Here is an 11,205-nt window from a genome sequence, read left to right on the forward strand (position 1 = left end):
AGACAGGGAGAGGAGGGGAGAGAGCACAAAAGGGGAAACAAGCAGCAGCAGAGAGAGAGAGAGAGAGAGAGAGAGAGAGAGAGAGAGAGAGAGAGAGGCAGAAGAGATTGGTGGAGGGAGATGAAGGGGGCGGGGTCTGCACACAGCTCTCTGTTACACATGACCTTTAAAACAGCCACCACAGAGTGACTGACTTCCACCAGGGGGCCACCATGCAAGAGTGCCACACCAGCTTGTGCCTCTCCGTCTACATCATCACTTTTGTGATTGGCTTCCCGGGCAACCTTCTCACCTTCTACGCCTTCAGCAAGAAAGTGAGGCAGGATGCTACGCCCATCGACGTCCTGCTCCTCAACCTGACCATCTCCCACCTCCTCTTCCTCCTCTTCCTGCCCTTTAAGATGCAGGAGGTGAGGAGCGACATGCTGTGGGACATGCCCTACTTCCTCTGCCCGCTGTCAGGCTTCATCTTCTACCTGACCATCTACAACAGCACCTTACTCCTCACCGCCGTCAGCGTGGAGCGCTACCTGGCCCTAGTGCTCCCCATACGGCACTCCATGAAGTTCATGTATGCCTGGGCGGCCAGCATCTTCATCTGGATCTTCACGTTCCTCCACCTCAGCATCGTCTTCATCGTGCCCTTCATCGGCACCGGAAGCTCGGAGAACTCTTCGAATGTCACCCACGACCAAGACGACAATGTTTCGGCCAGCTTGGCTTCTTACAGCAACATTTCGAGGAGCTCCGATCACAGCCTCGGTGCGCGTGAGCATCGTGAGGTATGCTATGAGAATTTCACGGCGCCTCAGTTGAAGGTCCTCCTACCCGTGCGTCTGGAGCTCTGTGTGGTGCTCTTCTGCATCCCCTTCCTGATCTGCAGCTTCTGCTCCATCGACTCCATCAGGATCCTCTTCAAGCTACAGCACATCGGCCGGGGCATGCGCCTGCGGGCCATCGTCAGGACTCTAGGAACGTTTCTGATGTTCACCTTCTGCTTCGGGCCCTACAACCTCTCGCACATTGTGGGTTTTATTACGTGGAAGAGTCCCGACTGGAGAGACAAGGCGCTGCTGTGTAGCACCCTCAACGCCTGTCTGGACCCCTGTATGTTCTCCTTTTTTTCGCCCGCGGTGAGAGGAGTGGTGAGAGGAGTGGTGTGCAGCGTGATGGAGGGGGTTACAACTCAGCTGAACAGGTGCATGACTTGCCACACGCTCTGGTCCTTTCGGGAAGGAATGAACAAGACTGCAAAAGAGAAGGAACACAAAGAAGAGGAGATCGGTGTTCTCTGAGCTGACTGAATGGGAGGCGTGAGCAGCTGATTCCAATCATTTGTTATTCATTGATGGAAGCAGGAAATTGTAGCTATGTTTATGTGTTTACACGAGAGAACATGGCTCGTCATTTACTGGACTGTGTCTGTGTTTGTTCCTCCACTGCCGAACATCCTGTTTGGATTAGAGAAAGGAGAGGAAAACAAAACTCACAAGAGGCAGGGGTTTCCTCAATGGTGCATGTGGTTGCACAGCTACATAATAGCACATGCATAAACCAATAGTCCTCCTCAAGTGGTTGTCATCATTTGGATTCCATCCAGATCTTTATTTTGAGACTTGACGTGCACCGACAGCTCTTCAGTCATCTATCTCCACGCATGGTGGAGATGGTTGGTAGCTTAGCTTGTGTGGTTCTGTTATGCTGCTCTTGAAATGAACCGCTGTGTGAGCATTGAATGAGCATTGAATGAAAACAGATTGTTGACCAATGAATGGATGGACGCTGCTGCATCTGTACCCTTCACTTCATCAGGGAGGTTTTTGCTCATCAGAGTCAGCCAGGTGGGCTTTTGAGACTTGACGTGCACCGACAGCTCTTTCAGTGTGCCAGCCATACAGCTGCACGCATGCCTTGCTCAAGGACACTCAGCTGTAGCTGTTGAGGAAGGAGCGGCTGATGGATGATGAAAGGTGCTGCCAACACCGTAGGCTGCATTTTGCACCGTGAGAAGATAGAGCACCACCTGGAAGCTTTCTATCTAAGGTTGAAATCAAAACTGATAATGCTTCATGGGTGAAAACAACAACTTTATCCAACCTTCACTCAACCGCGGTGTCTCAGGGAGCAGCACAGGAGATCATTCATGACAAGTGCCACCAGACTTTACAATGCATCTGCCTTTGCCAGGCCCGGTGACACTAAACTGTCTGTGGACTAACTTTATTATTATTATTCATCTTTCTTCATCTTCATTTCTTTATCTAGTCACTTGCTGCTCTTTAGCCATTTTAGCCGTCATAGCCTCTTGTGTTCTGTTTTTATCTGTTGTGTTTTTAATGTTTATTGTCATCTGTGTGTCTTGGCTGCTATGACGACTCAATTTCCCTTACAGGATCAATACAGTTATCTATCTATCTATCTATCTATCTATCTATCTATCTATCTATCTATCTATCTATCTATCTATCTATCTACTGTATCTATCTATCTATTGTTGAAGTAGGCCGCAGATGAAGCACTGTGTACGGCCTAAATGTTACGGCTCAGCATGAGTCACCCAGAGCTGTGGGGCCAAGCTGCCCGTTTGCGGCGTAGAAATGCACAGTCCAGCCAAAAGCAGAAGTATGGAACTCACAGAGATGAGATCTCAGTCATGTATAATGATTGATTATAATTAACAAGCTAAGCGATGCATAATGATTTGTTATAATTAATAGGAATGATAACCTCCATATCATGTCATATCATTTGATCTTATCATGTGTCACCTAATGTAATAATATTATAATTATAATAATCATGATGATAATAATTATATTAAATGTATCAGGGTAATCAAGAAATGTGTTGATGGAATATGTATTACAAGTGATTCAATGGAGAGTGAATGATTAAGGGAAGTATTCTGAAACACTGTGTTAAAGGTCAAGCCGTGATACTTAGTAATGAAATATAGGTCACGAGGGATTAAATGATTGAAAGGTGTGTTGATTAATTGTGACAACAGTCGATCAATACGTATTACAATCAATAAGCCATAATTACAATCAATAATGAGGATTATTAATGATAAGCCATTGTTGATAATTGAGCCATTGTTGATTATTGATGATTAAGAGATGTATTGACTAGGTGTGATTAACATGAGTATTGAAACCAAGGTATTAAAAGGTTAAAGATGTTAGTGCTATGTTAAATGTTCATTAATCAAAGTGAATAGAAATCATCTAGTCTTGTGATGACTATTACACAAGAGACACCTCACCCCCCCCATCAGGGTTAGTCATGTGACTTCTGAACGAATACGGGAATTCGTGTCAACCGAATACGGGAATTTCCATCAATTGCGAAATCAAGACAGCGCAATAACCATATATGGACTGAAGCGATGTTGAGCGATGTTGAATGGCCAGCGTCTGAACAGGCCTCTCTGTATAGGGGTCACACAAACATTATAAAAGTAATTGGCTCAAAGATATCGGGGCCAGTCTGCAACGAAGAGGATCCCACACAGAAGAGGATCTTACTCTGGACCCAGCTAAGGGCTGGACTTGTGAGCCGCACCTCGGGATGCGCAAGGATCTGCCTCAGTGACCCACGGGCAGAGTTATCAAGAGACTGGACACTTCCCCACACTGAAGTAGAGTATTGGACCTTGTGCATCTACCTGGCTCACCACTGCAGCGGGAAGAGGAGACTGAACCTCCCAAAGTGCCTTAAAAGACTTTGAAATAATAAACACAGAATAAATAAGAATAATTACAGAATAAACACAGACAGTCATTCTCTGCAGAAGCCGTGAAAATAAATTGTGTGCATTTGACGGAGAAAGGGGAAGTGATACCAGCAGCGCTGCAGAGTTCAGTCTCCTCTTCCCGTACACAGTACACAGTGCTTCATCTGCGGCCTACTTCAACACTATCTATCTATCTATCTATCTATCAGCCTCAGATGTCAGGGAATAATCGTAATTCTTTTAGACCTCAGTGCAGCCGTCGATAGCGTACATCATAGCATTTAATTAGATCACTTGAGTATTCAGTCATCACAGCTCACCCCCAGCCAGCAGACTCATGGGCTCCATCTTGTTCTCCATTTACATGCTCCCACTCACGTGGACTTTATTATGCTCAAACATAACATCAATTTTCACTGTTGTTCAGATGACACACTTACATCTGTCTATAAAAGCTAACCACGCTCCACACTCAGAAACTGCTGCACAGATATAAGGTGCTGCTGGGTGGAGCAGAATGTTCTCCAGCTTGGTGAGCCAATTCAGGAACAGGTCCGACCCTGTAGCCAGGAACTTAGTGTAATTTTCATGTAAATTTGAGCTTTGATGAACAGATTAATAAAGTTGTATAATCTCCTCTTTAATGGAACATTTTCAAAGTCAAACAGATTCTATCCTGCAGTCATCTGGAGAAAGTCAGTTAGGGAATTTGTTTTAAGATTTTACAGATTTTCCAATGTCTAGATTGAAAACAAGAGGCTGTCGGAAGCCTTCGCCATCAAACCCAGCTAAAACGACATCATCTTTAAGGTCACTGCTTACAATTAATTTTGGTTGACATACTTTTATGTAATGATCTTATAATGATTGTTTAATTATGACCCCTGGTTTCTTATATTTCTTACCTTGCATTTGTGGCTGATTTTCTTTTTACACCTTTGTAAAGTCACAGTGTTTTAGCATAGCGCATGGGAGGATCATGCTATTCACCCCAGTTCCCCTCCCCACCGAACAGGCACCACAACTGACCAGAGGAGGCACTAGTGGACCAAGACACACCCTTAATCTGGCTTCCTTTTTTTCTTTTTAAATATACTTTATTGAATTATTCAGTCAGGGGTAACAAACATTCACAGTAATACATATACAGTATATATATATATATATATATATATATATATATATATATATATATATATATATATATTGTTACGACCCCAAGTCTAGGTCTGGGACCAGAACATGAAATACACAGAAACAAGTTCAAATATACCAAAAACATGTTTATTTTTCAAATCATAAAAAGAAAAAGGAGACGATACGCTCTAGCTGACAGAGGATCTGGTCCAGCAGGCCAACGTTTTACTACTACCTGATGTTACCGGTCGGCACTGCTGGTCCCTAGCACAGACACAGGCGCATCGCTCCTAAAACAACAAGAAAAACATGAATTAACACAGGCCAATACATGCAATGAAGAAAATACAATAATGTAATGAATGATGGTGTGCGGATGAGAGAGTCTGGGCCTCACACATCCCAGAACAGCTCTGTCGCCATGTTGGATAATGACGCCTTTTGTAGGCAGACAGACAGGGCTGCCATCCAATCAGCAGTCTCTGCAGGTGATTAGTGGATCCAATTCTCCAACCAGCTGCACCTGGTGAAAGACTGAACCAAAGACACACTTCTTTCTGAGAGCAACACCCACACACAGGAAGCATGTCAGGAGAAATAGCACATGAGTAAATGGACTGGACTCAAGTCCATTTACGAATCTACATTTAATTAGAAATAACAAAGTTCAATAAGAAAAGAAAACGACACAGTCGTAACACCCCCCAACCCAGAAAAAAGTTCCCCCCTCAAAAAAGAAGAGAGGACAATTTAGAAAATACCTATCTGTGCCCGTTAATGCAGCACCAAATTATCTAAAGGTCGTACTTTAATTCAAGGAGGCATCTCAATGCGAGGCAGGCCTTCATCCCAATCTCGGCCTGTCTCTAGACAGTATTGTTTGATCATAGACTTTAACGTCTGATGAAACCTCTCCAGAGCACCTTGTGACTGAGGATGATAAGCACTAGAATTGTGATGTTTTATAGACAGTGTCTGTAGAACCTGAGCGAAACATTTGGACATGAAATTCATACCCTGATCAGTTTGCACTGACTTTGGCAAACCAAATGTAGAAAAAAAACTCACCATAGCTTTGACAACACATTTTACCTTCAAATTGCGCAATGGCACTGCTTCTGGGTAACGTGTTGCCGCACACATCAAAGTCAAAAGATATTCACAGCCTGATTTTGTTCTTGGAAGTGGACCCACACAATCAAGAATTATGTGCTCAAACGGTTCCCCCAGCGCCGGAATAGGGCGCAATGGAGCAGGTGGGATAGTTTGATTAGGCTTCCCACAAAGCTGGCACACATGACATGACCTACAAAATCGCGCTACATCTGACTTTAAGCCAGGCCAAAAAAAATACGATGGTACGTCTTCCGGATACCTAGATGTCCTGCATCACCATCATGAGCCAAATTAAGTACCTGAGGTCTATACTCCTGGGGAACAAGTACTTGTTGTACCCCACCCCAGTCTACACGTGAAGAATCAGCAGACGGCTGCCAATTACGCACCAAAACTCCATCCTGGACACTATACATACTCACAGTATCTGAGTTGTGCGCTCCCGCCGCTGTCAAACAAGTGGACAGGCTTGGGTCAGCTTGCTGTGCTTGCACAAACATGCTGCGATCCACTTCCAAGCTCAAACTCGCTGCTGCAGTAGACAAAAAATCAACTTTGTCAGACTTTACTTTCAACATGTCAGACTTCAGATCCTTTTCCTCAGAAAACAAAAATGAGTCAGACAAATCCAATACATCATCAAATTTACGTGCCTGTGCACGCGTCACAGCACAGTCAGGAAATCTCTCTTCCCCATTTTCAGTAACTGATACTATGACAGGTTTCTCTCTAACTTCAAGCACAGGAGGATACACATTCTCACCGGCTAAATCGTTACCCAGAATCAGCGTAATACCATCCATTGGCAATCGTGTACGCAAAGCTACTTTAACCAGCCCGGTAACGAGCGGTGATCGTAAGAAAACTGTATGGGTGCACGGAATTCTGTCAACGCTACACCCCACAACAATGCATCAGAACCACATGACGTCTTTTCAGAAAACGGCAAGACTCCCTCCAGTACAAGCGACTGGAAAGCTCCAGTGTCCCGAAAAATGGTTACTGGTACCTGCTCTGTGTCCTTACCTGAGAGCGAGACTGAACCCTTGGAAACGAAGGGACGGTAGCTAAGCGCCACCTCATCACCGTCAGTCTCCCTGTCTGAAGACAGAGAAGGCACTACCTGCGTAAACACCACAGGTTTGGTAACAACGATTTCTTTTTTCGTACACTCAGCTATTAAATGTCCCACCTCGTTACAACCATGGCACCGGCGCTCCCGTCCACTGTAACTCGAGCGCGGTGACCCTGAAACAAAAGACTGTTTATATGGCACTTTCTGACCATTTCCATTCTCCCCTGAAGACGAAAAACCACTACGCCCCACGGACGCATTACCGTTTGGATTACACACGAACGCGTTCTCGGCGCGCTCCCGACGCCCGAAATCCCCACGTTCACGGCGCACATTAACAAAACTGGCTCTATGGGTCAACTCAAACTCATCCGCCAACACACTTGCCTCGGACACAGTATCAACTTTTCGCTCATTTAAATAGCGAACCACCCTCTCTGAGATAGTTTTTAAACTCCTCCAACAACAACAATTCTCGAAGTTGGGCAAAATCAACGACTTTACACGCTGCACACCATTTATCAAACAACATTGTTTTCTCACGCATAAACTCTACGTAAGATTGATTAGCAGTTTTTACCGTTGATCGAAACTTTTGTCTGTATGCCTCTGGAACTAGCTCATATGCACGCAGAACAGCCGCCTTCATATGATCATAGTTCAGACTGTCAGTTATCGATAACCCTGTGCAGACTTCCTGAGCCTTTCCTATTAATTTGCACTGCAAGAGCAAACCCCATTTGTCCTTTGGCCAATTCAAAGCTCCAGCAATCCTCTCAAAAGCACCAAAGTAAGAGTCTGCTTCTGCCTCCCTAAATGGTGGAAGCAAAGCAATTTGTCGGCCGATGTCAAAAGTGGGTGTGTGGACGTGTGTGTTCACCAGTCCTGGCTGGCTGAACAAATCTCCCGTCAGGTTCTCTGCCTGAACGGATGTGGCACGAGAGGCTCTATCTTTGGCTTCGATCTCCTTGATTCGGAGGTGCGCAAGCTCAATTTCCTGCTGCATTTTCACTTCGTCTCGCCGAAGTTTAACTCGCTCAATTTCCAAAGTTACCTCCAAATCTTCTCTGCTAACCCCGGACCTAGACAAAGCGGAAGTAGAGGGAGGGTTGGCTGGAATATCCTCACCATTGCCATCTAGTGACTCATCCAGCTCTTCTTCCTCTATTTTTCGCTCTCCCCCGGCCTCAGGAGCAACAATCACATTTTTAGCCACCAATGTGTCCACAACCACTTGAAATACTGCTGCTTTCTTTCTCGCAGCTCCAGGCACGACAATGCCATAATGCTGAGCGATAGCCACCAGCTCTGCTCTTGTGCACTCCACCAGAAAGTCATACTCAGGCCCCTGCACAAATTTATCTACAACGCTCATGACCACAATACAGTACAAACTACGATACAGCACAAACTGTCAATCAACTTACTTACGGCTCACAGCTCACAGATGAACTGTAACAAAGAAAAACAGATTAATATGTCCCATTCACAATCCTCCAACCACCACACTGGAATTTGCAATTACTTTACTGTTTTAACCCATACAGCAAGAAAAAAAACAAAAACCGAGTGAAATGCAGGTTTGCGGGTTTTTTCTGCTATCATTGACAGAGCAAAACAAAACACAGGAACAAGACCGGGACGAGCCCCCAATTCATGTTACGACCCCAAGTCTAGGTCTGGGACCAGAACATGAAATACACAGAAACAAGTTCAAATATACCAAAAACATGTTTCTTTTTCAAATCATAAAAAGAAAAAGGAGACGATACGCTCTAGCTGACAGAGGATCTGGTCCAGCAGGCCAACGTTTTACTACTACCTGATGTTACCGGTCGGCACTGCTGGTCCCTAGCACAGACACAGGCGCATCGCTCCTAAAACAACAAGAAAAACATGAATTAACACAGGCCAATACATGCAATGAAGAAAATACAATAATGTAATGAATGATGGTGTGCGGATGAGAGAGTCTGGGCCTCACACATCCCAGAACAGCTCTGTCGCCATGTTGGATAATGACGCCTTTTGTAGGCAGACAGACAGGGCTGCCATCCAATCAGCAGTCTCTGCAGGTGATTAGTGGATCCAATTCTCCAACCAGCTGCACCTGGTGAAAGACTGAACCAAAGACACACTTCTTTCTGAGAGCAACACCCACACACAGGAAGCATGTCAGGAGAAATAGCACATGAGTAAATGGACTGGACTCAAGTCCATTTACGAATCTACATTTAATTAGAAATAACAAAGTTCAATAAGAAAAGAAAACGACACAGTCGTAACATATATATATATATATATATATATATATATATATATATATATATATATATATATATATATATATATATATATATATATATATATATATATATATATATATATATATATATATATATAAACAGTAGAAGGGAGTACTTAACAAAAATAAGAAATATATTAGAAGGTGAGCAGGTGCCAGGGTGTGGGTCTTTTTGTTCTGATGTCCAGTCTTCTTTGTCTTTTCAGTTCTGTTATGATTTGTTTATAGACCCCTTCACCTGTTAAAGGAGAATTTAGGTTTTTTACACCACGGTCCTCATTTCCAGTTTAGAATATGATGTTTTACTCACCGAAATAGTTTCGCTTCATTTGGATGCCCACGGAAGATTTTGAGCTCCGAGTAGTCTCCTCAAACAGGCTATAACGAGAGCCTGCGGCTAGTGCGGGGCATGCTGCACACACTCTGTAAATGACACTTTTTCGGTCACATCACGGTTCATTATGGTTGTAAATATTATTATTTAGCTAATAGCTAGAAGCTAAGCTAACACCAACACAACAGTCAACGTAGATCTGCCCCGGATGGGGTTACAGTGTTCATCTTCTTCTGTGGTTTCTCTTCTTACCACACTTCTTCAGAGAAACCACAGAAGAAGAAGATGAGCACTGTAACCGCATCCGGGGCAGATCGGAGCCGACTCTTTTGTTGTTGTTAGCTTAGCTTCTAGCTATTAGCTAAATAATTATATTTACAACCATAATGAACCGCGATGTGACCGAAAAAGTGTCATTTACAGAGTGTGTGCAGCATGCCCCGCACTCGCCGCAGGCTCTCGTTATAGCCTGTTTGAGGAGACTACTCGGAGCTCAAAATCTTCCGTGGGCCTCCAAATGAAGCAAAACTATTTCGGTGAGTAAAACATCATATTCTAAACTGGAAATGAGGACCGTGGTGTAAAAAACCGAAATTCTCCTTTAATCTGGCTTCCCACCCACAGACATGGCCAGTTGCGCCTGTATGGACGCCCGACCAAGCCTAACACGGGGGCTCGAACCTGCGACCCTCGTGTTGGCAGGCGGGGAATCTAGCGCTGCACTACCCGCACGCCCGCGACGGGCTTTTCTAGCTGCACTGAGCGACCGTTCTAAATGATAGAGGAAGTACTGCAGGGCGCGTTCTGTGTGGCAGCGCCAGGTGAAGAGGATCTGGCCCTAAAGCAGCTCTGCAGTCCATTAGACACAGATCAGTCCCACTGCTTTACTGTGAAGTCACACGTTTGAGGACAGTGACAACACAATTACAGTCTGTCTGTACACAACGGAAAGCACACACACACACACACACACACACACACACACACACACACACAGACACAGACACACACACGCACACACACACACACACACACACACACGCACGCACGCACACACACACACACACACGCACACACACGCGCACACACGCGCACACACACACACACACACACACACACACACACACACACACACACGCGCACACACACACACACACACACACAGACACACAGACACACACACACACACACACACACACACACACACCGAGGCACTAACACACACAAGCAGAGCTTTGTAATAGAAGGGATAAAGAGGCTATTGGTTACATAGCAACCTATAATAACGGCTGTGAGATGGGGACACTGATAACGAGAGAGAGGGGGGGGGGAGATAGAGAGAGGGAGAGAGAGGGGGGGGGATAGAGAGGGAGAGAGAGAGAGGGAGAGAGGGGGGGGAGATAGAGAGAGGGAGAGAGGGAGAGAGGGAGAGAGAGGGAGGGGGGAGGTGAGTCAGCTGTGGTTACACTGCACCAGCTGTTGGTATTCTTGGTTGGAAAGGC

General features: G+C 45.0%; 1 pseudogene across 1 annotated transcript; it reads left to right on the forward strand.

Moving 5' to 3' along the window:
- The first annotated feature begins 212 nt into the window (after window positions 1-212).
- On the forward strand, window positions 213-1,434 carry LOC310787986 (free fatty acid receptor 2 pseudogene; annotated as a pseudogene). The gene has a single exon. The product of its transcript is annotated as a free fatty acid receptor 2 pseudogene (transcript).
- Window positions 1,435-11,205: the final 9,771 nt, after the last annotated feature.

This window comes from Poromitra crassiceps (assembly GCF_964638095.1).
Source record: "Poromitra crassiceps genome assembly, chromosome: 13".
In the NCBI taxonomy this organism is placed as follows: domain Eukaryota; kingdom Metazoa; phylum Chordata; class Actinopteri; order Beryciformes; family Melamphaidae; genus Poromitra; species Poromitra crassiceps.